The 26,586-nt window shown below is 40.6% G+C and overlaps 1 protein-coding gene across 12 annotated transcripts in view; it reads left to right on the forward strand.

Moving 5' to 3' along the window:
* The first annotated feature begins 6,441 nt into the window (after positions 1-6,441).
* The window catches only part of AMBRA1 (autophagy and beclin 1 regulator 1), a 184,225-nt gene continuing 164,080 nt past the window's right edge, over positions 6,442-26,586 (forward strand). For 10 of the 12 annotated variants that reach the window (XM_057552760.1, XM_057552764.1, XM_057552761.1 and 7 more), the window contains exon 1: positions 6,442-6,644. The gene's annotated coding sequence lies outside the window, so the exon portion shown is untranslated. Of the gene's footprint in view, positions 6,841-26,586 lie in introns of all 12 variants that reach the window. The other 2 variants (XM_057552762.1, XM_057552765.1) reach the window with 2 other exon arrangements.

The following is a 26,586-nucleotide window of genomic DNA, read 5'->3' on the forward strand; positions in this document are numbered from 1 at the left end:
TCAGTCCAGTTACACTTTCCTCAGAATGACCTAGGGGAGGGATCATGATCTGTATTTCCAAATTGCCAAGGGTTTGCTTATAGGGGCTTTTTACAGGTGCCTGAGAAGTCTTCTCTTGAGGTCCTTATTTTGGATTTATAGTATCTTCCTGGTATAGCTTTGGGACAAAGTCAAGGATTTCACCTGTCTTATATAAGCCTCATCTTCCCGTAGATGATTCCATCTGGCCAGCATAGGAGTTTTCCAGATTTGCCCTTAGCTGTTCCAAGACAGCAAAAGTCCCAGGATGTATTAAGGGAAAACCGCAATATTCGGTTATCAGCGGTTTACCAATTCCAAATTATACAAAAGAGGGACCATAAACATATTCTTAGTTTAAAATGAGCTAAACAGAGACGGAGCTCCTTTCTTGGACTGTAAAGGATCTATAGCAAGTTAATCTAATTTAGGGACAAAGAAACAAGACACAATTTTAATGGGATCATATATGAAAAAGTATAAGAGATAGGGAAGAATAAAATAGAGGCTAGATAGATAATAGACATACTACAATTGTATCCCTACCTGAAATAATAAACTGGAAACTCAAGAACTGAACTTAACAGCTGATTTCCCTGACAGTGGAAGGGAAGTTAAGAAGAGGTCAAGAAAATAAGAAATTGGAGTTTTAACCACTGTGCATGCATATATCCTCAGGTCCCTTTTGCTCCCTAGATCCCACCCAGATTTTACAAAATTGTGGGTATAAGAGATAACGGACTCAGAATTAAGTAAAAATGGCAATGCAGGAAGGAAGAAAAAATACTAGTTGAAGGCTGGGGACACCCCAGGAACCTAACCACATAAAATTCACAGGCTTTTTTTTTTTAATGTGACTACCATCTAAGACCGTACTTCGTGATAATCAAATAGGAGGTATGAGATCTCTTGATATTAAACAGGAACAAGAAAAGTAGACCTTGAAATCACAGGCTGGTAAATTTCAAAAAGTCTTTTGGAAAGGAGTCTCCATGTTTGCCCAGCAAAACATTCAATTTCAGTCTGTTGAGACTTTTTCTAACCCTTACATATACAGCTGTCTTTATAGAGGGGCTGACTGCCATGCCATTCTAGAGTCTTAAAATGTTCATACATTTCAATCCATTGATAAATTCCACCACTAGAAATTTACCCTATATAAATAATTCCAGAGAAGGAAAAGCCTGCTATGGTTCTGTGAATGGTTACCTGCTGTTCTGGGATCTCTCCTCTTCCCTGGGCTGCTCCTACATCACTACACAGCTTCTACCTTTACCGTCCAACCCAAAGTGTGTACATTATCCCACAGTGCCATGAGACCAGGCTACTAAAGAACAATAGAATTGCAATGCAAAACCTACAAGTGGGGACTTCCCTGGTGGCGCAGTGGTTAAGAATCCGCCTGCCAATGCAGGGGTCACAGGTTTGAACCCTGGCCCGGGAAGATCCCACATGCTGCAGAGCAACTAAGCCCGAGCGCCACAACTACTGAAGCCTGCGCGCCTAGAGGCCGTGCTCCGCAACAAGAGAAGCCACAGCAATGAGAAGCCTGCGCACGGCAGCAAAGAGTAGCCCTGCTCGCTGCAACTAGAGAAAGCCCGCGCTCGGCAACAAAGACCCAACGCAGCTAAAAATAAATAAATAAAATAAATAAATTTAAAAGAAAAAGAAGTCTCCATGCTTCCAATGCAGGGGGCGCAGGTTTGGTCCCTGGCAGGAGAACTAAGATCCCACAAGCAGCTGGGCATGGCCCCCCCCCCCCAAAAAAAAAAGAACACCTACAAGTGGCTCATCATTTTGGCTGCTCAAGGCCTAACTCCTCTTCCTGGACTTCGTAATAAGATGACTCATGGTACTGCTACAGAATCTCATCTTAGGTTCAGGCCTGATTCCTACCACCCAATGTGGTAGGTTTCTCAGAGCCCAGAGCAAGATAAGGAACAGTCTCCTCCCATTCTCTCCTTTTCCCTCCCTTCACCCTCTATCACAGGCAATTCCCCCAGGTCAATAAGTCCCAATCCTCATTCCTGGTTTAGTCATTTTTTAAAAATTAATTACTTTATTTATATATTTTTATTTTTGGCTGCTTTGGGTCTTCGTTGCTGTGTTCAGACTTTCTCTAGTTGTGGTGAGCGGGGCTACTCTTCATCGTGGTGCACGGGCTTCTCACTGCGGTGGCTTCTCTTGTGGAGCATGGGCTCTAGGTGCGCAGGCTTCAGTAGTCGTGGCACGCGGGCTCTAGAGCGCAGGCTCAGTAGTTGTGGCACACGGGCTTAGTTGCTCCGCGGCATGTGGAATCTTCCCAGGCCAGGGCTCAAACCCGTGTCCCCTGCATTGGCAGGCGGATTCTTAAGCACTGCACCACCAGGGAAGTCCCCTGGTTTAGTCTTTCCAGATTCTTTCCACGTGATTGACAGTGGCTATATTTATTCTTAGGGTGACTAACTCTCCCGGTTTGCCCTCAATTGTCGCAGTTTTAGCACGGAAAGTGCTGTGTCCTGGGAAACCCTTTAGTCCTTAGCAATCTGGGACAGTTGGTCACCCTACTTCAGGGGAAGCATCCTCTTACCTTCAAGGGGGGTGACTCCTCCAGAAGAATCCTATCAGAATACAATAATCAACAATCAACATAATAATGAGTTATTGAGTTTTTAACACCAAGGTGTAGGCTTCTGTGTTACATCCCAAGATGATCTTTCCTTCTGCCCACCTGGTTTCTTTTTCTCAGGTCTTCCTCCAGTGTGAGAAGATTTCTGTAGGTTTGAGGGTTTCAACCCCTGATCTTTTGTGATCTACTCTTCTGTCCAAATAGACTTGATAAGAACAAATAGTAGTTTACTGTCACACTTGAAACAGTTTCTCTAATGAAATTTATCTGTAAAGATGCAACTCTGCCTGCAGAATAAACCATCTTTTCCATGGTTTCACAGAGCAGTCTAGCCTCAGTTTCTCAAACATCTCCGTTTTCAGATGTTGATTTTAGGTTTATATTTGCATAACCTTCAGGTGTTTTTCCCAAAATAAATGTCTCCAGATTTGAAAAACCAAAAACTTCTTACAGCCTCGAAAGTAGTTTGTTTAGTTTTCCTCACTGAAGTCAAGGTTTCAAAATAAAGTCATTGTATGGGTCAAGTTTGAGTGAGGGCTGTACCTTTAGACACTTAAGCCCCACAACCTCCCCAAGAAGGAAGCTTCCCTAAAGCGTGTATTCTAGAAGTAGAAACTCAGCCCTGGGAAACAGTAAAGCAAAGTCTATTTGCCTGCCACTCAGCTGGCTCTAGGAATTTGGCAGACTGCTTATTTAGTCGTCTCCTAGAATCCACTTGCCCCTGACTTTTCATGGGTACATGGCTTCCCAGGATAAAGACAAATTCCTAGTTAGGTGTGGCTATGTGACTAAATTCTGGCCAGTGGAATGTAAGTGGAAATGTCCTGTGCTATTTTCAAGATGTGTCCTTATGGCTAGGAGACATGCCTTTCCTCTTTCAGCTTCCTGCTGGTTGGAATGTAGACATGATGGCTAGAGCTTGAGCAGCTGTCTTGGATCTAAGACAAAAAACCACTTATTGAACATGTCACAGCAACAAGATGGAAGCCTGGTCCCTGATGCTGAATGGCCACACCTTACCCTAGATTTCTTTTATATGACAGAGAAATAAACCTCTGCCTTGTTTCCTTACTCTTTTTTTTTAATTAATTAATTAATTTTTGGCTGCGTTGGGTCTTTGTTGCTGCACGCAGGCTTTCTCTAGTTGGCGGCGAGTGGGGGCTACTCTTTGTTGTGTGTGGGCTTCTCATTGTGGTGGCTTCTCTTGTTGCAGAGCACAGGCTCTAGGTGCGCAGGGGCGTCAGTAGTTGTAGCACGTGGGCTCTATAGTTGTGGCTCACGGGCTCTAGAGCGCAGGCTCAGTAGTTGTGGCACATGGGCTTAGTTGCTCCGCAGCATGTGCGATCTTCCCGGACCAGGTCTCAAACCCATGTCCCCTGCATTGGCAGGCAGATTCTTAACCACTGCGCCACCAGGGAAGCCCCTTGTTTCCTTACTCTTTTTGTTTATGTGCAGTAGCTTATTTTTTTTAAATAAATAAATAATTTTATTTATTTATTTTTGGCTCCATTGGGTCTTCGTTGCTGCCTGTGGGCTTTCTCTAGTTGCAGCAAGTGGGGCCGACTCTTCTTTGTGGTGCATGGGCTTCTCATTGCTGTGGCTTCCCCTGTTGCGGAGCATGAGCTCTAGGCACACGGGCTTCAGTAGTTGTGGCTCGTGGGCTCTAGAGTGTGGGCTCAGTAGTTGTGGTGCACGGGCTTAGTTGCTCTGTGGCATGTGGGATCTTCCCAGACCAGGGCTCGAACCCATGTCCCCAGCGTTGGCAGGTGGATTCTTAACCACTGTGCCACCAGGAAAGTCCTGTGCAGTAGATTCTAATCATAAATAATAAGGTTATAACTGCCTCTTTCCAGGAGCTGCAATACCTATTACACAGAAAATGTTTGGAAGCAAGATACATATTCAAAATGGGAAGCATGTTCAGTAAATCCTCTCAATGGAATATTGTGCCATTGTTTAAAATAACAACTATTAAAGACTTTAATAGGGAAATAATATAATGCAAAAAAATAACACTATTGTATCTCTGCTTAAACTTTAAAAATTATGTAGAGGAATTCCCTGGCAGTGCAGTGGTTAGGACGTGGTGCTTTCACTGATGTGACCCGGGTTCAATCCCTGGTGGGGAACTAAGATCCCACAAGCCACACAGCACGGCCTAAAAATTAAATAAATAAAAATAAAATAAAATGAAAAATTATGTAGAATATTTCCAAGGACTTCATGAGAACATGAACAAATTAAAACTTCATGTTTTGGAAGCAGATTGTTAAATTCTTTCTTTTTAAGCTTTTATAAATGTTGCTATAATGTTTACTCATTTGAAAAGTCCTCTAAAACAGTGATAGACAAGGGACTTCCCTGGTGGTGCAGTGGTTAAGAATGGGCCTGCCAATGCAGCGGACATGGGTTCAAGCCCTGGTCCAGGAAGATGCCACATGCCACAGAGCAACTAAGCCCATGTGCCGCAACTACTGAGCCTGTGCTCTAGAGCCTGTGAGCCACAACTACTGAGCCCATGTGCTGCAACTATGGAAGCCTGCGCACCTAGAGCCCATGCTCCACAACAAGAGAAGCCACCACAATGAGAAGCCTGTGCACCATGACGAAGAGTAGCCCCACTCTCTGCAACTAGAGAAAGCCCATGCACAGCAATGAAGACCCAAAGCAGCCAAAAATAAATAAATAAATTTATTAAAAAAAATGTGATAGACAATAAAGCATTTTGTCCTCATATTATGGATGCTGGTCTTATCCTACATTTTATACATATGACTTGTTCCTTAAATATTTTCATAAATTTAAAGGATTTTAAAAAAATTACAATAAATTGTAAATAAAGCTAATGTTTTAAGAATGTGGGCTTTCACTTTGATTAGATTATATACTCTTTAAGGGCTGGGACTATCTTTTCTTTTTACACCTTTACTCTCCAAGTCTCCTCCCTCCTTGAAGGAAGGAGGTAAGGTAAACTATTATTGCTCACAGTTGGTAATCCATATTGTAGTGATCTATATGATTTACAAAATTGTGCCTGGGATGAACATATTAATCCATATTTGTGCTGACCATATTAGTCTGTCTACTAAGAGACTTCAGAAAAAGGCTATTGTGATGATAAAAATGTCAACACACTTTGTTAAGTTCAGAACCCAAAGAGACTTGGTTATTATTTAAGAAGCACACCTGTGGTTCTAGGCCTTTGGAATAAAATAAAAGAGAAAAGCAGTACGTGTATTATTTTTGTTTTTGTTTTTTCCTGTCTTAAGATCAGACTACAGAACCCTGAATTTTCCAGTTTCTCTCTGCTATGCTTATGGGAGCTAAATTGGAGCTTTAATACAGATTATTCACTTTGTTCCTCAGTCTGGATTCTCTCATTCTCTCTGTGCCTCTGTCATACCTCTATCTATCTATCTATATATCTATCTATCTATCATCTTTTTCATTCACCTCACTGTTTCATGAGGAAACTAAGGTCAAATTTGCTCAGTTGGGATAGTGTTGAGAGTCCATAATGTAGTCGCTGAACTATAGTTAGATAACGTGTTATTATACTATGACTTGATCTTCAACACTCTCAAGAAAAATTGGGTTCTCTAAACAATTTAGACAGCAGGCAGCTGACACAGAAAATGGCAGAAGCCCAGTCTGCTTTACTCCGTGGCTTATGATCTGGGTTTGTTTATTTATGCCTTGGACAGGAGCCGGACCTTGAGTTGGAGCGAAGCTGTTTTTCGACGCTCAACTCTAGTTCCTTGAACGATTGCCTGGGTGCTCCTCCTTTGATGTCTGGGCGTTCGTGTATTCGGTGATCTTTTGCCGTCTTCTTGCTTGATGTTTTCCGAGTGGTGGCGGCGCCGGGTGGAAGGCTGACTTATCCGCGAGGCCCCCCGCTCAGGCTGTTTTTTCCCGCTGGTCGGTAGAGCGAACCCCTTGCTTCCTCCTTGCCTCTTCTTCTAGTCTGTGGCTCAGTCCACTCGCTGGGCTGCAAACTGAGCCCCCTCCCGCCTTTCAGGTAGGCCACGGGAGGAGCCTGAGAGGCCCGGCCCGGCATCCTTCCGCCGCCGGGTTGAGAAGACCTTGGCGCCGGCGGGTGGGCGGCGGGTCGGCAGCGGAGACACGGCCAGAGGAGGAACTACCCAGCTGCGTTCGGGGGCGCGGTCGGTGAGGCGGCGGGAAACTGAGGGAGAAGCCGGAAGGACGCAGAGATGGTGGGGCTGCCCGGTGTGGTTTGGTAGGGAGGGGACGTTGGCTCTGGGGCGGGTGTCGGTACCCCCAGTGTGTGGGGAAGGTCGCTTTCCAGGAACGGATAGAGCTTTGCGCGCTTTGGCTCTCCTCTCTTCCTCACCCTCCACCCCCCAAAGGCTCCGGGTGTCATGACTCAGTTGCACTGGGGACACTTGCTGAGTCCGGCCTTTGAAGGGGCCTTTGAATAGGTGGAGGCTTGTGGAACAGGGCCCTCTGGCTCCTCTGAGCGAAGTGTCATGTTCTCGCCTTTTTTGGGTAGGGAAACTGAGGCTGATCTAGGACGTGACTTTTCCCCGTAGCCCTGACAGATCTTTAAATGCACCGTAAGTCATTTTTTGTTGTTTACCAGTTCAATTTTTCCCCCCCACCACTTTACCAGTCATTTTATCCACATAGTGATTTGCCGTTTGATTGTCTGTGATCTTTCCTTCTTAGGAATATAGAGTCCGTCACTGGGGATTGCAGAAGTAAAGGGACCACGCGATCTTTGGCTGGTTTTGCTTTTGAAAGTCTGTATCATTTTAGCGAGAGTAGAAAGAAACAATTGCTTTGTTTCTCGATAGAAAATTTTGTTTGCTGTCTGTTTTGCTTTCTGGTTGATACTTATTTCTCCTCCTTCCCCTCAGCCTGTTTCTCTTTGGAAGTCTTTCAACTATGGTGTTAAGTGGTTAACGTCCTGCAGAGGATGGTCAAGATTTTGAAGTCAGATATTTATCCTCAGAGAGTGCTTTCTAGGAAGAATCCAAATAAAACCCAAGGAGTCTCTTTCGGACCAGTTTTGTATTTGATTAGTGGCTTAGTTACTGCATATACTAGAGTTAAAAAGCCTGTGTGTAGAAATCATTCAAATATTGAGATATTTAAATTGAAAGTTAGCATTCTGGGAACTCCATTATGTTTTCCTTTTCTCTCCCAGCTTGGAAATTTTGGAGACTATATGTTCTTACTCATTTTATTTTCATTGGATTCAGTGCCATGATTCTAATTTGTGTAATTTCTTTGTTGAAAAATATAACCTAGAGGTCATTCTAGGTTGAATAAGTATTTCCACAATACATACGTAGAATCAGTAGGAGATAGGCTTTCTTAAGGGAGAAGAGACTAAATTTGTAGTCCTTGGATGGAAACTATACAAGTCTATGTTCTTTAACAGATTTAGACTTCTCATATGAGTTTTGGAAGGATTATTGTTCCTTATTATTATTGTTATTATTATTTTGGTGAGGTCAGCAGGATTTAAATGAAGGGCCCTTGATCATGAGTGATTTCCTAGTTACCAGGACCTTAGTGCTCCCAGAAGGGGATTCATGAGGAGTCATGAGACTTATCTTTATGGAGAATCTAGATTGGGAAGTTAGGCTAAGAATGTGTGTTCTCTGGAAAAGTTTTTATGGTAGAAGAGAAGTTATATCAGAGGAAAAAATTTAGAGAAGGAAGGGACATTACTGTCTGGGGATTGATAGGTTCTGCATAGAATGTAGAGTTAGTGTAGTATCTTAGTGGCTACTAATGAATGCTAAATAATAAATGGAATTTGCTCTGAGTGTCAGGAAGAAATGTTAGGAACATTTTGTTATGCTTCTGTAGAAAATAATTAGCAGAGGTTTAAGTTGAATTGAGGAGGACAAGAAATGTGGTTGTGCTGGTGGGGAGGGGTAGAGCTTCTTATCAGCTTCTCCCCTGCTTTGTGATAGAAATTCACTCAACTCTTACCTTTCTTGGTTAAATCTTGTGTTCTTTCAAAGTCAGATCAAGCTCTCTCCTGGCATTTCTTTTCAGAATTTACAAATTCAGGATGTGACTGAATTATTCTGTCTTCTCTTCTCTTGGGGATTGTTAAAGATGTGAACTTCTTCGAATGTCTTCTAGAACTTGTCCTAGAAGGAGTTATGTATAGCACTTGAAAAAGATTAGTTATGTATATCACTTTGAAAACAATCAGTTATTTTTATTAACAGAGTAATAACTTAGTTTTATACTGTATAATTTTCAAAATATTTTCAACTTGTGTTAGGATACTTATGAAACTTTTATTCTTTTGATCATGCTCCTTTATGCTGCTTATTAACACCGAATCCAGAACAAACATTTATGGTCTTCAAGGATCTTCATGAACGTTTATGTTGACAGTTTATGTTGACAATTTATCTCACTCTTCCCACTTATCTTACTCTTAAAGGAATTGGAGAAAAAGTTTGTTGTTAGCACACTGAGGTCTCTTTTTTTAAGATACTTCTCAGCCCTGATAGAGTTATTTTGGAATGGGATGCAAATCTTTTTGCCCAGTGGTTTGGTTTACCAAAAAAAAATACCCTTAAGTTCCTTGAATCATAGTCATGCTCGTTTCTTTCTCCAGTTGTTCCTCATAAACCCAGAGAGAACTTTCTGTTTCTTGTCATAACTTTTGTTTGTACGGAAGTGCTATGGTACAACCTGTACTACGGTTTGGGGGTAATTTATATTTTATATTTTCGAACCCCTTCTGCCCCCAGGTTAATTAGATCTTTTTTTTGGTCCCTTTTTCTCAAAGCTAAAATTAGTTGCTGATAGATAAAAATGTTGTGATCGCTTATTGTCAGAATATATTTATGTGCTCAGTAGTATGTGGCAGTCTGCCAAAGTGATGTGGCTAGAAGAAAACAGATTAAGGAATCAGGAGACCTGGGTTTAAGTCCTAGGTTTACCAACTTACTAGCTGAGAAATCTTGTACAAACTATTTAAGGAGGCCATAGGGAACGTTACTGTCCTTTATTGAGCATTTACTGTGTCGTGTTCTTTGCAGGTGTTAATCTCACTGAATGCTCATAACAGTCCCTTAAGTTAGATACTAATTTCCCCATGGATACTGAACTCACAGAAAGTAAATAATTTGTCCAAGATCACACAGCAGGTATGTAGCAGAGCTGGGATTCAAATTCCAGGCTTTGAGTGCTTTTATGTGTCTGTATTTAAAGAATGGGAAAGATAGTACTTCTATCGTAATACTTCTGTTGAGAAAAAAAATACATGAAGCTGCTTTTTTTTTTTTTTTTTTTTTTTAAGATTTTTAGAAATTTCATGTAATGTCTGAAACATTTATATTAACATATTTCCATACATATTTCCATACAAATACAAATATAAGATTTTTAGAAATTTCATGTACTGTCTGAAACATTTATATTAACATATTTCCATACATATTTCCATACAAATACAAATATAAGATTTTTAGAAATTTCATGTAATGTCTGAAACATTTATATTAACATATTTCCATACAAATAACCCAATGAAAGTTTAGTATTAGTTGTTTTGTTTGTTTTTTTATACTGCAGGTTCTTATTAGGCATCAGTTTTATACACATCAGTGTATACATGTCAATCCCAATCACCCAATTCAGCACATCACCATCCCCACCTCATCGCAGTTTTCCCCCCTTGGTGTCCATATGTCCATTCTCTACATCTGTGTCTCAACTTCTGCCCTGCAAACTGGCTCATCTGTACCATTTTTCTATGTTCCACATACATGCATTAACATACGATATTTGTTTTTCTCTTTCTGACTTACTTCACTCTGTATGACAGTCTCTAGATCCATCCACTTCTCAACAAATGACTCAATTTCGTTCCTTTTTATGGCTGAATAATATTCCATCGTATATATGTACCACAACTTCTTTATCCATTCGTCTGTTGATGGGCATTTAGGTTGCTTCCATGACCTGGCTATTGTAAATAGTGCTGCAATGAACATTCGGGTGCACGTGTCTTTTTGAATTACGGTTTTCTCTGGGTATATGCCCAGTAGTGGGATTGCTGGGTCATATGGTAATTCTATTTTTAGTTTTTTAAGGAACCTCCATATTGTTCTCCATAGTGGCTGTATCAATTTACATTCCCACCAACAGTGCAAGAGGGTTCCCTTTTCTCCACACCCTCTCCAGCATTTGTTGTTTGTAGATTTTCTGATGATGCCCATTCTAACAGGAGTGAGGTGATACCTCATTGTAGTTTTGATTTGCATTTCTCTAATAATTAGTGATGTTGAGCATCTTTTCATGTGCTTCGTGGCCGTCTGTATGTCTTCTTTGGAGAAATGTCTATTTAGGTCTTCTGCCCATTTTTGGATTGGGGTGTTTGTTTCTTTGATATTGAGCTGAATGAGCTGTTTATATATTTTGGAGATTAATCCTTTGTCCGTTGATTCATTTGCAAATATTTTCTCCCATTCTGAGGGTTGTCTTTTCGTCTTGTTTATGGTTTCCTTTGCTGTGCAAAAGCTTTGAAGTTTCATTAGGTCCCACTTGTTTATTTTTGTTTTTATTTCCATTACTCTAGGAGGTGGATCGAAAAAGATCTTGCTGTGATTTATGTCAAAGAGTGTTCTTCCTATGTTTTCCTCTAAGAGTTTTATAGTGTCCAGTCTTATATTTAGGTCTCTAATCCATTTTGAGTTTATTTTTGTGTATGGTGTTAGGGAGTATTCTAATTTCATTCTTTTACATGTGGCTGTCCAGTTTTCCCAGCACCACTTATTGAAGAGACTGTCTTTTCTCCATTGTATATCTTTGCCTCCTTTGTCATAGATTAGTTGACCATAGGTGCGTGGGTTAATCTCTGGGCTTTCTATCTTGTTCCATTGATCTATGTTTCTGTTTTTGTGCCAGTACCATATTGTCTTGATTACTGTAGCTTTGTAGTATAGTCTGAAGTCAGGGAGTCTGATTCCTCCAGCTCCATTTTTTTCCCTCAAGACTGCTTTGGCTATTCGGGGTCTTTTGTGTCTCCATACAAATTTTAAGATAATTTGTTCTAGCTCCGTAAAAAATGCCATTGGTAATTTGATAGGGATTGCATTGAATCTGTAGATTGCTTTGGGTAGTATACTCATTTTCACAATGTTGATTCTTCCAATCCAAGAACATGGTATATCTCTCCATCTGTTGGTATCATCTTTAATTTCTTTCATCAGTGTCTTATAGTTTTCTGCATACAGGTCTTTTGTCTCCCTAGGTAGGTTTATTCCTAGGTATTTTATTCTTTTTGTTGCAATGGTAAATGGGAGTGTTTCCATAATTTCTCTTTCAGATTTTTCATCATTAGTGTATAGGAATGCAAGAGATTTCTGTGCATTAATTTTGTAACCTGCAACTTTACCATATTCATTAATTAGCTCTAGCAGTTTTCTGGTGGCAGTTTTAGGATTCTCTATGTATAGTATCATGTCATCCGCAAACAGTGACAGTTTTACTTCTTCTTTTCCAATTTGTATTCCTTTTATTTCTTTTTCTTCTCTGATTGCCGTGGCTAGGACTTCCAGAACTATGTTGAATAATAGTGGTGAGAGTGGACATCCTTGTCTCGTTCCTGATCTTAGAGGAAATGCTTTCAGTTTTTCACCATTGAGAATGATGTTTGCTGTGGGTTTGTCATATATGGCCTTTATTATGTTGAGGTAGGTTCCCTCTATGCCCACTTTCTGGAGAGTTTTTATCATAAATGGGTGTTGAATTTTGTCAAAAGCTTTTTCTGCATCTATTGAGATGATCATATGGTTTTTATTCTTCAATTTGTTAATATGGTGTATCACATTGATTGATTTGCGTATATTGAAGAATCCTTGCATCCCTGGGATAAATCCCACTTGATCGTGGTGTATGATCCTTTTAATGTGTTGTTGGATTCTGTTTGCTAGTATTTTGTTGAGGATTTTTGCATCTATATTCATCAGTGATATTGGTCTGTAATTTTCTTTTTTTGTAGTGTCTTTGTCTGGTTTTGGTATCAGGGTGATGGTGGCCTCATAGAATGAGTTTGGGAGTGTTCCTTCCTCTGCAATTTTTTGGAAGAGTTTGAGAAGGATGGGTGTTAGCTCTTCTCTAAATGTTTGATAGAATTCACCTGTGAAGCCATCTGGTCCTGGACTTTTGTTTGTTGGAAGATTTTTAATCACAGTTTCAATTTCATTACTTGTGATTGGTCTGTTGATATTTTCTGTTTCTTCCTGGTTCAGTCTTGGAAGGTTATACCTTTCTAAGAATTTGTCCATTTCTTCCAGGTTGTCCATTTTATTGGCATAAAGTTGCTTGTAGTAGTCTCTTAGGATGTTTTGTATTTCTGCGGTGTCTGTTGTAACTTCTCCTTTTTCATTTCTGATTTTATTGATTTGAGTCCTCTCCCTCTTTTTCTTGATGAGTCTGGCTAATGGCTTATCAATTTTGTTTATCTTCTCAAAGAACCAACTTTTAGTTTTATTGATCTTTGCTATTGTTTTCTTTGTTTCTATTTCATTTATTTCTGCTCTGATCTTTATGATTTCTTTCCTTCTGCTAACTTTGGGTTTTGTTTGTTCTTCTTTCTCTAGTTTCTTTAGGTGTAAAGTTAGATTGTTTACTTGAGATTTTTCTTTTTTCTTTAGGTAGGCTTGTATAGCTATAAACTTCCCTCTTAGAACCGCTTTTGCTGCATCCCATAGGTTTTGGGTCGTCGTGTTTTCATTGTCATTTGTCTCTAGGTATTTTTTTATTTCCTGTTTGATTTCTTCAGTGATCTCTTGGTTATTTAGTAACGTATTGTTTAGCCTCCATGTGTTTGTCTTTTTTACGTTTTTTTCCCTGTAATTCATTTCTAATCTCATAGCGTTGTGGTCAGAAAAGATGCTTGATATGATTTCAATTTTCTTAAATTTACTGAGGCTTGATTTGTGACCCAAGATGTGATCTATCCTGGAGAATGTTCCGTGTGCACTTGAGAAGAACGTGTAATCTGCCGTTTTTGGATGGAATGTCCTATATATATCAATTAAATCTATCTGGTCTATTGTGTCATTTAAAGCTTCTGTTTCCTTATTTATTTTCATTTTGGATGATCTGTCCATTGGTGTAAGTGAGGTGTTAAAGTCCCCCACTATTATTCATGAAGCTGCTTTGAAAAGATAAAGTGCTCTTCAAATGTTAACTTCTATGCTGTTTTACAGCAACAATGAACAGATGTCATCTGGGTTCTTGGACAGCTTGCTTCTTTGAAGGCAGCATTATGCCTGACAGTCATGGACGATAAAGGTGATAAACATTAAATGCACTGGAGAGGGCTTCCCTGGTGGCGCAGTGGTTGAGAATCTGCCTGCTAATGCAGGGGACATGGGTTCGAGCCCTGGTCTGGGAAGATCCCACATGCCACGGAGCAGCTGGGCCCGTGAGCCACAACTACTGAGCCTGCGCGTCTGGAGCCTGTGCCCTGCAACGGGAGGGGCCGCGAAAGTGAAAGGCCCGCGCACTGCGATGAAGAGCGGTCCCTGCACCGCGATGAAGAGTGGCCCCCACTTGCCGTAACTAGAGAAAGCCCTCGCACGAACCGAAGACCCAACACAGCCAAAAATAAAAAAAGAAAGAAATAAATAAAGTAGCTATAAAATTAAAAAAAAAAAAAATGCACTGGAGAAGCTTACTACATGTTTGTGGAAAGGAGTAAGTCCTTGGAAGTGCTAGTGAAAGAAGTTTTAGGTGCTGCATGTTACTCCCTCTATTCCAGTTAGTCCTGGCTTGTTTATAGATTAGCGTAGTCTTTTCTAACTTGCTCTCTGTCTCTTCCTTCGCTCTTAGAGTTGATAATCTTCGCTTCACCTAAAATTTTTCCTTTGTTTATTGAGTATTGTTGCACTGTGTTTTTTCCTGAGGTATGAAATATTCCAGTCAGACCTTGTGGATCTGTTCATTGATTGTGACTGTATGTTTCAGCCCTTACCTTTTCAGACTTTTGTTCATCTACCAAATATTTATGGAAGTCTCATTAGATGCTGGGATACAAAAGTAGACATGAGTGTTCCTGCTCTTATGGAGATAATTCCAGTGGGGAGCAGAGTTGACCAGGTATCTGATAAAGATTGAAATTTAAGCTGTGCTATTAAGGAAACAAACAAGGGCTGACAGAGAGAGAGAAATGAGAGAGATGAAGGAGTGAGGAAGGCACTGGGTGTTCACGGGGATTGGGGTCTTCAGCCATGTCATCCTTAAGCCCCCTAAAAAGTTGGAAACATACCATGATTCAGTAAATTCATGTTCCCCTGTTGCCATTGCAATGGAAGTCTTCATTTAAGATTGCTACATAAAATATTTGTCTGTTACTTAATGTATGATGACACTGGATTTGGCATAGTAAAGGATAACTATGACTTAATGAATATCCAGCATGCTTGACTAATGGGTTTAATTTTTTATTTCTTATGTGTTAGTTTTTATTTATTAGTTTTTTCCAAAAAAAACTGTCCTTTGGAAGTTGAGTTCAATGAATTTGAAAACTGGATACATGCCTTCAGGTGTTTGTAGCAGGGAATAAGATGAGGTATTTAGCTTCATATAAAGGGAGAGACTTAGGAGAATTGTTGTGAAATTGAGAGAGGGAAAATGTAGGTTGCTGTTGGGTGTGTATACAATAACATCTACAATCTTTTTCTTTTTTTTTTTAAATTTATTTTTATATTTATTTTTGGCTGTGTTGGGTCTTCGTTTCTGTGCGAGGGCATTCTCTAGTTGTGGCAAGTGGGGGCCACTCTTCATTGCGGTGCGCAGGCCTCTCACTATCGCGGCCTCTCTTGTTGCGGAGCACAGGCTCCAGACGCGCAGGCTCAGTAATTGTGGCTCACGGGCCTAGTGGCTCCGCGGCATGTGGGATCTTCCCAGACCAGGGCTCGAACCCGTGTGCCCTGCATTGGCAGGCAGATTCTCAACCACTGTGCCGCCAGGGAAGCCCAACACTTACAATCTTGTTTGGTACTTTTCCTGCAAGAAATTAAAAGTATTTTGCAAACATTTTTTCCTACTACTTACTGGAATTACATTTCTATCTGTAGGATTCACTGAGGCAAATTTCACATTTCATGATTTCATCATTTGTTTATTTCTGCTTCCCAGGATAGAACATATATTCTCCCATGAGCTAAAATTACTTTGTTCTAGGTATATATGCCTATGATATAATGAAACATCTGAAATTTTGCTGAATTGGAGAGGATTAATATGCATGTTTGATTTGGGGAGAGAATTGGAGTATTTCTATCTAGCTGACCTGTGAAAACAAGGCAGAAAAATATGTCTTGCCAAACTCTTGAAATAATAGCATAGTGGTCCTGACTCTGGAGCCAGGCAGTCTGGGTCCAAATCACAGTGCCAGTACTTAACTAGCTCTGCGACTTGGGCAAGTTAATTAACCTCTCTGTGCCTCTCCTCATCTGTAGAATATCATACGGTGGTTGTGAGATTTAAATGAGTTGACATATGTAAAGTGTTTAGAATAGCACATAGCACTATATATGCCAGCTGTTATCATTTTCAATATTGTTATAATAAGCTAAAGATTATATGTTCTTCAAAAGCAGAACAGGTAATAGTGATGCTTAGATTGAAGTTTAGGGTCTTTTGAGAAAGCTTGAATAAGGAATAGGAAGTTAAAGCAGCATATTTGTCCTTCCTTCACCTCAGTGTCCTTCAACTTAGAGTGAGAGGATGAGTCTTTACTGGGAAAGAGAAAACCTCCAAAGCAACAGTGTCTGAAAGAGTTCCAGATATTAGATGGAGGGCAAAACTTTGAGGATTTTGTAATATATGTAGCAAAACAGTCTAGAGCTATTTTAGGAACAGAAGAACATTTCTTTGCAAAACAGGTAGAAAATGATAGTATCTGAATTTTACCATTTATTTGAACTGTGATTGGTGCTTGATGGATTTTGAAGAAAGTGATTAAAGTTGTGGAAAAGGGTGATGTTTAGGGAAAAGTCAAAGCCACCAAATCACCTTGGGTAAACATCTGGAAGAGTGAACATATTTTTTGCTTAGTGGTAAAGACTGAGCATCCAGTAGAGTTAGTTTTTCTGTTTGTTTTTTTTTTAAAGATTTATTTATTGATTGATTGATTGCTATGTTGGGTCTTCATTTCTGTGCGAGGGCTTTTGCTAGTTGCGGCGAGCGGGGGCCACTCTTCATCGCGGTGCGCGGGCCTCTCACTATTGTGGCCTCTCTTGTTGCGGAGCACAGGCTACAGACACGCAGGCTCAGTAGTTGTGGCTCACGGGTCTAGTTGCTCTGTGGCATGTGGGATCTTCCCAGACCAGGGCTCGAACCCGTGTCCCCTGCATTAGCAGGCAGACTCTCAACCACTGCGCCACCAGGGAAGCCCCCTGTTTGTTTGTTTTTTAATTATATTTTTGGCTACGTTGGGTCTTCGTTGCTGCGCGCGGGCTTTCTCTAGTTGCGGCGAGCAGGGGCTACTCTTCGTTGTGGTGTGCGGGCTTCTCATTGTGGTGGCTTCTCTTGTTGCGAAGCACTGGCTCTAGGCACGCGGGCTCAGTAGTTGTGGCTCGCGGGCTCTAGAGTGCAGGCTCAGTAGTTGTGGCTTGCGGGCTCTAGAGTGCAGGCTCAGTAGTTGTGGTGCACGGGCCTAGTTGCTCCGCAGCATGTGGGATCTTCCCTGAGCAGGGCTCAATCCCGTGTCTCCTGCCTTGGCAGGAGGATTCTTAACCACTGCGCCACCAGGGAAGTCCCAGAGTTAGTTTTTTATTACTGTTATCCTTTTATGCATTATAAATTGTGGGTTTCTTCAGTCTTTGCCTTAACTGTTTATGTTTTCATCTCCAAATCTCTATAATATTCCTGCTCTGTCATTTAAAAAAGCCTATTTAATGACTATAGTAGAGTCTGTTTTTTCAGTCGTTCATCCAGTAAATGTCTATTGAATGTTTACCTCTGTAGGAGGTGGTGAGGATACCCTAATAAGAGCTGATCAGAGCCAGTGCTTATTGAAGTGCTTTGCACCAGGTACTGTACTAAGTGCTTTGTGTTGTTGATTCTTTTCATTCTTATAACAACCTTATTTATGGTGTAGGTACTTTTGTTCTCCCCATTTTCTAGATGTGGAAATGGTGGCGCAGAGAGGTTAAGCAGTTTGCCCAAGGTCATAGAGCTCGTGCGTGGCAAAACCAGGATTTGAATCCAAGCAGCTTGGCGCCCCTGCTCCTAATCCCTAAATTATACTGATTCTAAACTATCAATACTTTAAACAATTCTAAACTCCTTAAACTACTGCCATTATACCAAGAGTACAGTGAAAAAAATAGACATTGTCCATGCCCTTATGGAGATTATGATCCAGAGGAGAGAGAGGCAGTAAACAAAAAATACACCAGTAGGGACGTCCCTGGTGGTCCCAGTGGTTAAGCATCTGCCTTCCAATGCAGGGGACACTGGTTCGATCCCTGGTCGGGGAACTAAGATCCCCCATGCCGCGGGGCAACTAAGCCTGCACGCCACAACTAGAGAGAAGCCCACTGCTGCAACGCAACGAAGAGCCCATGCTGCAACTAAGACTCGATGCAGCCAAATAAATAAATAAATATTTACCAAAAAATACACCCATAAATGTATAATTACAAAGTATGTGAAGTCTTATGATGGAAAAGTAAAAAAGATTATAGCATGGGGACGTGAATTATATTGGAGCTTTGGGGGAGGTTTCTCTGAAGAAGTGATATTTAAGCAGAGACTAGAAGGATGAAAGGGGAAGGGAAGGGAATAGCATGTGTGAAAGCCTTGGGGTGGGAAAGAACTTGGCACATTTGAGAAACTGAAAAAAGACTGGTGTGCTTTGAATACAATGAGCAGTGGGTAAGAATGGGGGGCATAGGATGAGGATAGAGACTTAGGCAGGACTATGTCAAGGATTTTGGATTTTTTTCCTAGGTATAATCAGAAGCCTTTGAAGGTTTTAAGAATGAGTGTTGTAACCTAATATATGATTTTAAAAAAATTATTCTGGCTACGTTGTGGAAATATTTGAAAATCTGTGGTGGAAAAAATTGGAAATTGTAGAAAATTTGGAAGGAGAGGAAGTGGGGAAAGTCTAATAATTAGCATGCCTTATAGTGGTCCAGGCAAAAGATGACAATGGTTTGGATTAGGCTGTAGGCAGAGGAGATGGAGGAAAGTAGAAAGATTCAGTAGATACTTTAGAATTAGGACAGAACGACTTAATGATGGATTGGATATGTGGGAAGAGAGAGGTATCAGGTATGATTCCCAGATTTCTGGCATGAGTATCAGCATCTCAGAAGTTGCCATTTCTGAGGTGGAAACATTGGAGGAGGGGTAGATTTTAACTTGAGTTGGGGAGTGGAATGAAAGCCTCAATTTTAGTCATGCTAAGTGTGAGGTATCTGTGAAATAATACAAGTGGACACATCAAGTAAGCAGTCATTGAGCTAACGCTCAAAAGTGGCGCTGGAAATAAATCTGGATGCCCCAGTATATAGGTGTTAACAGTCAAGGAAAATGGATGAGTTTACCCAGACGAAAGGCATGTATAGACTAGGAGTAGAAGAGCGCTTAGGACCAAGCTGCAAGGAATTTAAGAGAAAATCTCAGAAACTGGGAGAGGAGCGTGTTTCAGGGAGGAAGTGATCACCTGTATTTTGTTTGATTTAGCAACACAGAGATCACTGATGATCATAGCAAGAACAGCATTGGAGGAATGTAGGGCCAGAGCCAGATTAAAGTGGGTTTAAGAAGTGGAAAGGGAGGAAGTGGAGATGGTCTGTATATTTAGATTATTACCACGTGTGTCTTCCCATGAGAAGTAAGACTTTAAGAGGAAGTAATATCATAAGGTCCATGAACATAGGAACAGTACCTTTTCATTTTGTTGTCCTTGCCTGCTTAGCCTTGGTGTCTTGCGAAAAAGTTGTATTAAAGCAGAAAGGGGCAAGGGAATGAGGATATTCGCAAGATGGTGAGATAATGATTCTCATGGTCTTTATATGTGGCCTCGGAGTTTAAGGCTTTATGTACTTTTTAGCTTTGCTATCATTAGCCTTTCTATTTTCACCGCCCTACCTAATGGATATTTTGTATTTTAGTATTATTGGTTTGGATTTTTTTTTATTATTACTACATTTGTTAACCACCTGCTTTGAGCAAGCACTTTTTCTTTTTTTTTTTAAAGTTAATTAATTAATTTATTTTTGACTGCGTTGGGTCTTCGTTGCTGCATGGGCTTTCTCGTTGCGGCGAGCGGGGTCTACTCTTTGTTGCGGTGCGCAGGCTTCTCATTGCAGTGGCTTCTCTTGTGGAGCACAGGCTCTGGGCGCACGGGCTTCAGTAGTTGTGGCATGAGGGCTCAGTAGTTGTGGCTCACGGGCTCTAGAGCACAGGCTCAGTAGTTGTGGCGCATGGGCTTAGTTGCTCCGCGGCGTGTGGGATCTTCCTGAACCAGGGCTCGAACTTGTGTCCCCCGCATTGGCAGGCCGATTCTTAACCACTGTGCCACCAGGGAAGTGCCAGTTTTGGTTTTTAAAGTTCATTCCTTACCTTTATCTTTTTCTCAGTGCTTTCCTATGGTCATTATTGCTGTAGCAAATTAGCTGATATGCTTGGTTATTTACTTTATTTCCCTTTATTCATTCACTTATTTATTGGCTCTTGTTTCCATATGGGATACTATATAATTATAACTCTAGACTTTATTTTGTTTTCTATTTTGTTTCCCATTTACATATTCTTTGCTCAAAGTTTAATTGGCTATATTGAAGTAATATTAAACATTTTGGCTACCATTCTGCCTAGAATTTTATATGACTTCCCTGGGAAGGGTAAGCATTTTATGGTAATTGTGCCCATTAGTTCTCCTAGCATTCTTTTTTTTTTTCTTTTAAAATAATTTATTGAGGTATAATTCACATAACACAAAATTAACCATTTTAAAGTGAACAACGGTTCAGTGGCATTTGCATAGTGTTGTGCAACCACCACCTCTATCTAGTTCCAAAACATTTCCATCATTCCAAAGTAAATTCTCTTTCCAATTGAGCAGTTTCTCTTCATTTCCCCCTTCCACTAGCCCCTGGAAATGAGCAATCTGCATTCTGTCTCTATGGATTGATATATTTTGGATATTTCATATAAGTGGAATCATCTAGTATGTAACCTTTTGTGTATGTATAGACCATAATTTGTTTATCCATTCATCCATTAATGAACTGTTTAGACTGTTTCCACCTTTTGGATATTATGAATAGTGCTACTGTAAACATGCATGTGCATATACTTGTTTCAGTTGTTTTGGGTATGTACCTAGGAGTGGAATTACAGAGCCCTATGGTAATGTAATTGTTATGATTCTTCCTAAACCATAGGGATCAAAGCCAACATCTGCAGTTTCTGTAGAGTGTGTGATGTGAGAGTTGTTGGCTTAGATTGGGATTGAGAATCTCTTTTCATGTGTTTAACTTTTTGAGGAATTGAGTTCTCCTTTACTCATTTTGTTATTTGCATTTTACTGATGGGATAATTGAGGTACAGCATCTGCATGGTTTTAACTTCATATCTTCTTCAGAGCAAGTCAGTGATGGAACTGGGAATTTCAGACTCTTAATCACGTTCTTTGTCTAGGTGACCCACTGAAAGCCATGTGGCATTTACATGAAGCTGTTTGAAATAGGTTTCCTATATTTTATAGTCTCTTGAAGTATTGTTCAGGTGGCGTTAAGCAGATGTTGTCTTTCCATAGTGGCGAAGACAAGAGGGAATGTGTTTTAATTGCAACGGAAAAGATATAGATCACAAATCAGAAGGAACTTCCTGACTACAAGATACTGGAATGTTACCAAGGAAGGTTGTGAAATATCTTTCCCAAAGACTTTGTAACTGTCTTTCTAGGATGATTTAGGTGTGCACTTGTTAAGAAATGAGGGAGATGACAAAGATGACTTCCTGAGGTCCCTGGTAACCGCAGGAAATAGTTGTTTGATGGTTAATCAAACAGTATCTCTGGCATTTTAATGAGTATATTTTCATTTTCCTTATGAAGAAATAATCATTAGAGAGTAGGTGAATTGCTCAAGGTCTCCTGGTAAAATAGATTAGCATTCTGAATCTTCTTGGCTCCCAAGTTGAATGCTTAGGGATGTGTTCTTTATTGTAAATGAGTCTTTTCATGGCTGTATGATGTATTATTGTTATAATTCTTCCTAAACTGTAGGGGTCAAAGCCAACACCTGCAGTTTCCATAAAGCTGATAATTTGAGGGTTGTTGGTTGGGCTTAGATTGGGACTGAGAACCTCTTTCCTGTGAAAATGGATTTAGTCTCCTGTTACACATATAGAAAAGGGAACACATTATCAGTAACAGACTAAGGTAATAGATTCTTTTTTTTTTCTTCTTCCCAGTTAATAGATTCTTAATGACTAGTTTAGGAAGGGCCAGGTTAAAGTTACTTAGGTGAAGGTGCACACGACATCAGCATATTTTTGGTTTGTAATGCCTGGAGAAATAGAAGCCAGAAGATGGGCAAATGAACATTAGATTCTGTTGTAGAACATGAACATAAAAATACTCATTAAATGCAATATTAAGTAGCCAATTTAAATGCTCAGCTCAGGAAGTGCTAAATTTAAGGTGCTCAGAATAACATTAACTCATTCACCTGACACTTGCGGTCTGCATTATGGTAACTCATAAGGGATCTCAGGTCTATTATCAACATTGTGCTTTGAGATCCATGGGTCATTGACTGACTGGGAAACTAAGCTGGGGTATTACCATTGGTACCTTTTTTTTTTAAAAAAACGTTTCTTTAATTAATTAATTAATTTATATTTTTTATGTTTGGCTGTGTTGGGTCTTCGTTTCTGTGCGAGGGCTTTCTCCACTTGCGGTGAGCGGGGGCCACTCTTCATCGCGGTGCGCGGGCCTCTCTCTGTTGCGGCCTCTCCGGTTGCGGAGCACAGGCTCCAGACGCGCAGGCTCAGTCGTTGTGGCTCACGGGCTTAGTTGCTCCGCGGCATGTGGGATCTTCCCAGACCAGGGCTCGAACCTGTGTCCCCTGCACTGGCAGGCAGATTCTTAACCACTACGCCACCAGGGAAGCCCACCATTGGTACCTTTAATGAAGGGTTTATTAGGTTTGTTTATTTTAGTTGAGCTGTGGGAACATTTACTTGTTTACTTCTTTGCTACTGAAAATACCATCAAGTATATTTTATTGAGCTTTCTTGAATTGGCAACAACTGCTACCTCTGCAGGATTAAAGAGGGGGGAGCCAACTTTCCAATACTTACCATGTGCTGGGAAGTTTCTATTTGTTCCTCCATGTAATGTTAATAACAAACCTATGAAGTGGATGGTGGTATCTCTGTTGTAAAGGACAAGAAAAAGTGATCCCTCATGAGGGGTCTCAGGTCTGTTATCAGAATCGTGCTTTGAGGTCCACTGGTCCTCATACAGATGGTGAGTGGGAAAGCTGAGATGGAGAAGGCAGCCTTCTGTATTAAGCTAGTGTTTTCTTTGGAGGTGCCTAAGGGATGGCCATGAGAGTAAGGAAGAGCTTTGGTTCTCCCATTCTGCTTAAACCAGAGCAGCTCAACTTTCATCTCTTTTATATTTTAGTGTTTTCACATAAGATTTCATTTGGAAAAAGGGTTTTGTTTCTATAAAAACAAAAAAAAGGAAAGGAAGAAAACATGGAAGACCACTGTGGAATCATGAAATAAATTAGTTAAGACAACCTGAAGATTGAAAAGATGGCTAATTACATAACTGCCGATCAGGAAATTATGTCAGAGTTTGAAGTGACTTGATGTCACAGCCACATGTGCAGTGCAGTTATTCTTTTCTTAGGGAGCATAGGATAGTGGGAAAAGAGCATGGACTCTAGAGTTTAAATTCTAGCCCAGCCTCTGGGTAGCTGTGGAATTTGGGGATTCTTCTTTAAACCTGGTGTGCACCAGTATACAATATAACACCTATCTTTCAAGAGTTGTTGTAAGGATAAGAAATATCATATAAATACTGTGAGTGCCTGGCTCATAGTCGTATCCCCCCCAATACTAGCTATTGCTAAGATGATGATGATGTTGATGATGGCAATTTTTTAGTGTATTAACACTGCCTTCCCAAATGCCTGAAGAGCTTTTGCCTTATCAAGGATAGGCAGTCCTTTACCTCTGTATATATGTATCTCATCATGCTTAGCATGTCTGTTTTTGATAAAGTTCATCTTTAAACTGCACATGATTCATGAATGCATCTATCATTGATGAAATGAGAAAACTTGAACATCACTAAGTTTTTCATTGGACTTAAAAGAAAGAAGCAGGAGTGGAAAGGAACTCCATACAATGAGTTGAGAGACCTGGGCTTTTGTCTGAGAGCTGCCCTTAGTGAGTCTTGTAACAATGGACAAGTGAATTTACCTTTTTAAGTCTCTATGTTCAAAATGATGTCTAAGTCACTTTTAACTCTGCACATCCATGATTTCACCAAAAAGGTTAATTTCTTTTCATTGCCAAAATTTCAAAAAATTACAGCATTAAGGAGCTTTCTGCTGATTTGAGCTGGCAGCTTCTGTTCATACTAATTGAGCATGTCTGGGGCAGTGTTTTGTATAGAAGGACATTGCAGACCTTTTGCCAGAGATCACGAAGAGAAATATGTGACTTGTAGAATATGAGTGGAATTGAAACTAAGAACAATTGTAAGGAAGCTAATGTCACTTGATTTTGGGAGGAGAGCTGGATTCTTCAAACCCACAGCACTTTGTACTTCCTGGAGGGTAACACTTGCCACATATCAATATGGCAGTTACAGTTACAGTATATTGCAGTTGCAGTTTGAAAGCTCTTTGAGGTTGGAGGCCTTTTCTGTGTTGTGTTTGTTTGTTTTTACCTCTCTCTCACTGTCACCTATGATAGGTCCTGGCACATAATATAGTCCCCCCAGACATGCTAAATGGAAAAAAAAGGTTGAATCAAAGTCAGCAGACATTTAGAAAATGGATTCTGCCTAAATACACTTATTAAACTTATTCAGTCTCTTCTGTTGGCATGTGATATTATAGAAAAACCTGATAAAGTGGAAAAAGCACTTGTCTTGTACCTTTGAATGCCAGCTTTACCACTTGCTGGCTGTTTGATCATGGGCAAGTAATTTCACATCAAGCCAGGTTTTGGTCTGTAAAATGGTAGTGGGGTAGGAGGGGGCTCTAGAGATACAGTACATAAAACATTAAGCGCTTAATAGTGGTAGTTGCTGTTTTACAAATGGGTGTCTTAAATGTTATCAACAATATATTTTGCACTTCTGCTTGAAGGAGGAATACATTTTCAGGGAAGTTTGTTTGCTATGGCTTCAGTATGTGGGAGAATTATCCCCCCTTGCAGTTTTCTGCTGAAAAGAAATCATTTAGCATTTCTTCCTCCATGGGCCCCCGGGATGGTTCCATGGAGGAGGCAGAGAGGGGGATGGGATCCTCGAAGAGCTGCTGAAGACCTTGCATTTTTTGCAGATCTCTTTAGAATGCTACTTGCATATTGTGCTCTCACTGAATGCACCTGGCTCAGCTATGGCACATTAGCACGGTAAACATTTGTCAGATTTGCCCTAGTCAGAAAATTTTCTATACCTGCCATCCTGCTTGGCACTTAAAATTTTTTTTTTTTTTTTTTTTTTTTTTTTTTTTTTTTTAGCTCTCTATGATATAGGGATGATGGGTGAAGAAGGTAGGCTGCAGGGTAATGTGTAGTATGTATGATCCCATTTTGATAGAGTAAACAAAAAGTATTAAATGCATGCCTGTTTGTATGAGCAGTGAATTTGCATGGTTATCTCAAGAGGGAGGGAATGGGACAGGTAGGGAAAGAGATTGACCACAGACTATTGTTTTACTTGTTACAAGAGGCACGTGTTGCCTTCATTTCTGATTAAACTTTTTGTTTACAGATTATTGTAGGTTTACATGCAGTTGTAAGAAATAACAGTGAGATAGATCCTGTGTGTCCTTTACCCAGTTTTCCCCAATGGTAACATCTTACAGAACCATAGTATACTGTCACAACTTGGGTATTGCCATTGACACAGTCAAGATACAGAACATTTCCATCCCACAGGATCTCTCCTGATGCCATTTTATAGCCACTGCTGCTCCCCCCCCACACCAAATCATAATGATCTGATAGTGCAGTGGATAAAGTTGCAATAAAGTTTTTGTGCAGATGATCAAGGGAAAATACCCCCTGGGGAAGATGGCCCATCTCCCACTCCCCCGGCCCTATCTGTCCCTGGCAACCTGTCATTTCAAGAATGTTATGTGGGACTTCCCTGGTGGCGCAGCAATTAAGAATCTGCCTGCCATTGCAGGGGACATGGGTTCGATCCCTTGTCTGGGAAGATCCCACATGCCGCGGAGCAACTAAGCCCGTGTGCCACAACGACTGAGCCTGCGCTCTAGAGCCTGGGAGCCACAACTACTGAAGCCCGCGTGCCTAGAGCCCGTGCTCTGCAACAAGAGAAGCCACCGCAGTGAGAAGCCCGTGCACTGCAACAAAGAGTAGCCCCCGCTCGCCGCAATAAGAGAAAGCCCACACGCAGCAATGAAGACCCAATGCAGCCAAAAATATAATTAATTAATTAATTAAAAAAAAGAGAATGTTATGTGAATAAAATCATATAGTGTGTAACCTTTTTTTTTTTTCTTAATTAAAAAAAATTTTTTTTTGGCTGCGCTGCCGGTTATGCGATCTTAGTTCCCCGACCAAGGATTGAACCCAGCCCAGGCAGTGAAAGTGCTGAGTGCTAAACACTGGACTGCCAGGGAATTCCCAGTATGTAACCTTTTGGATTGGCCTTTTTCAATCAATGTAATTCCCTGGAGAGTCATCCAAATTGCATGAATCAATAGTGCTCC

This window comes from Balaenoptera acutorostrata, chromosome 9, assembly GCF_949987535.1.
Source record: "Balaenoptera acutorostrata chromosome 9, mBalAcu1.1, whole genome shotgun sequence".
In the NCBI taxonomy this organism is placed as follows: domain Eukaryota; kingdom Metazoa; phylum Chordata; class Mammalia; order Artiodactyla; family Balaenopteridae; genus Balaenoptera; species Balaenoptera acutorostrata.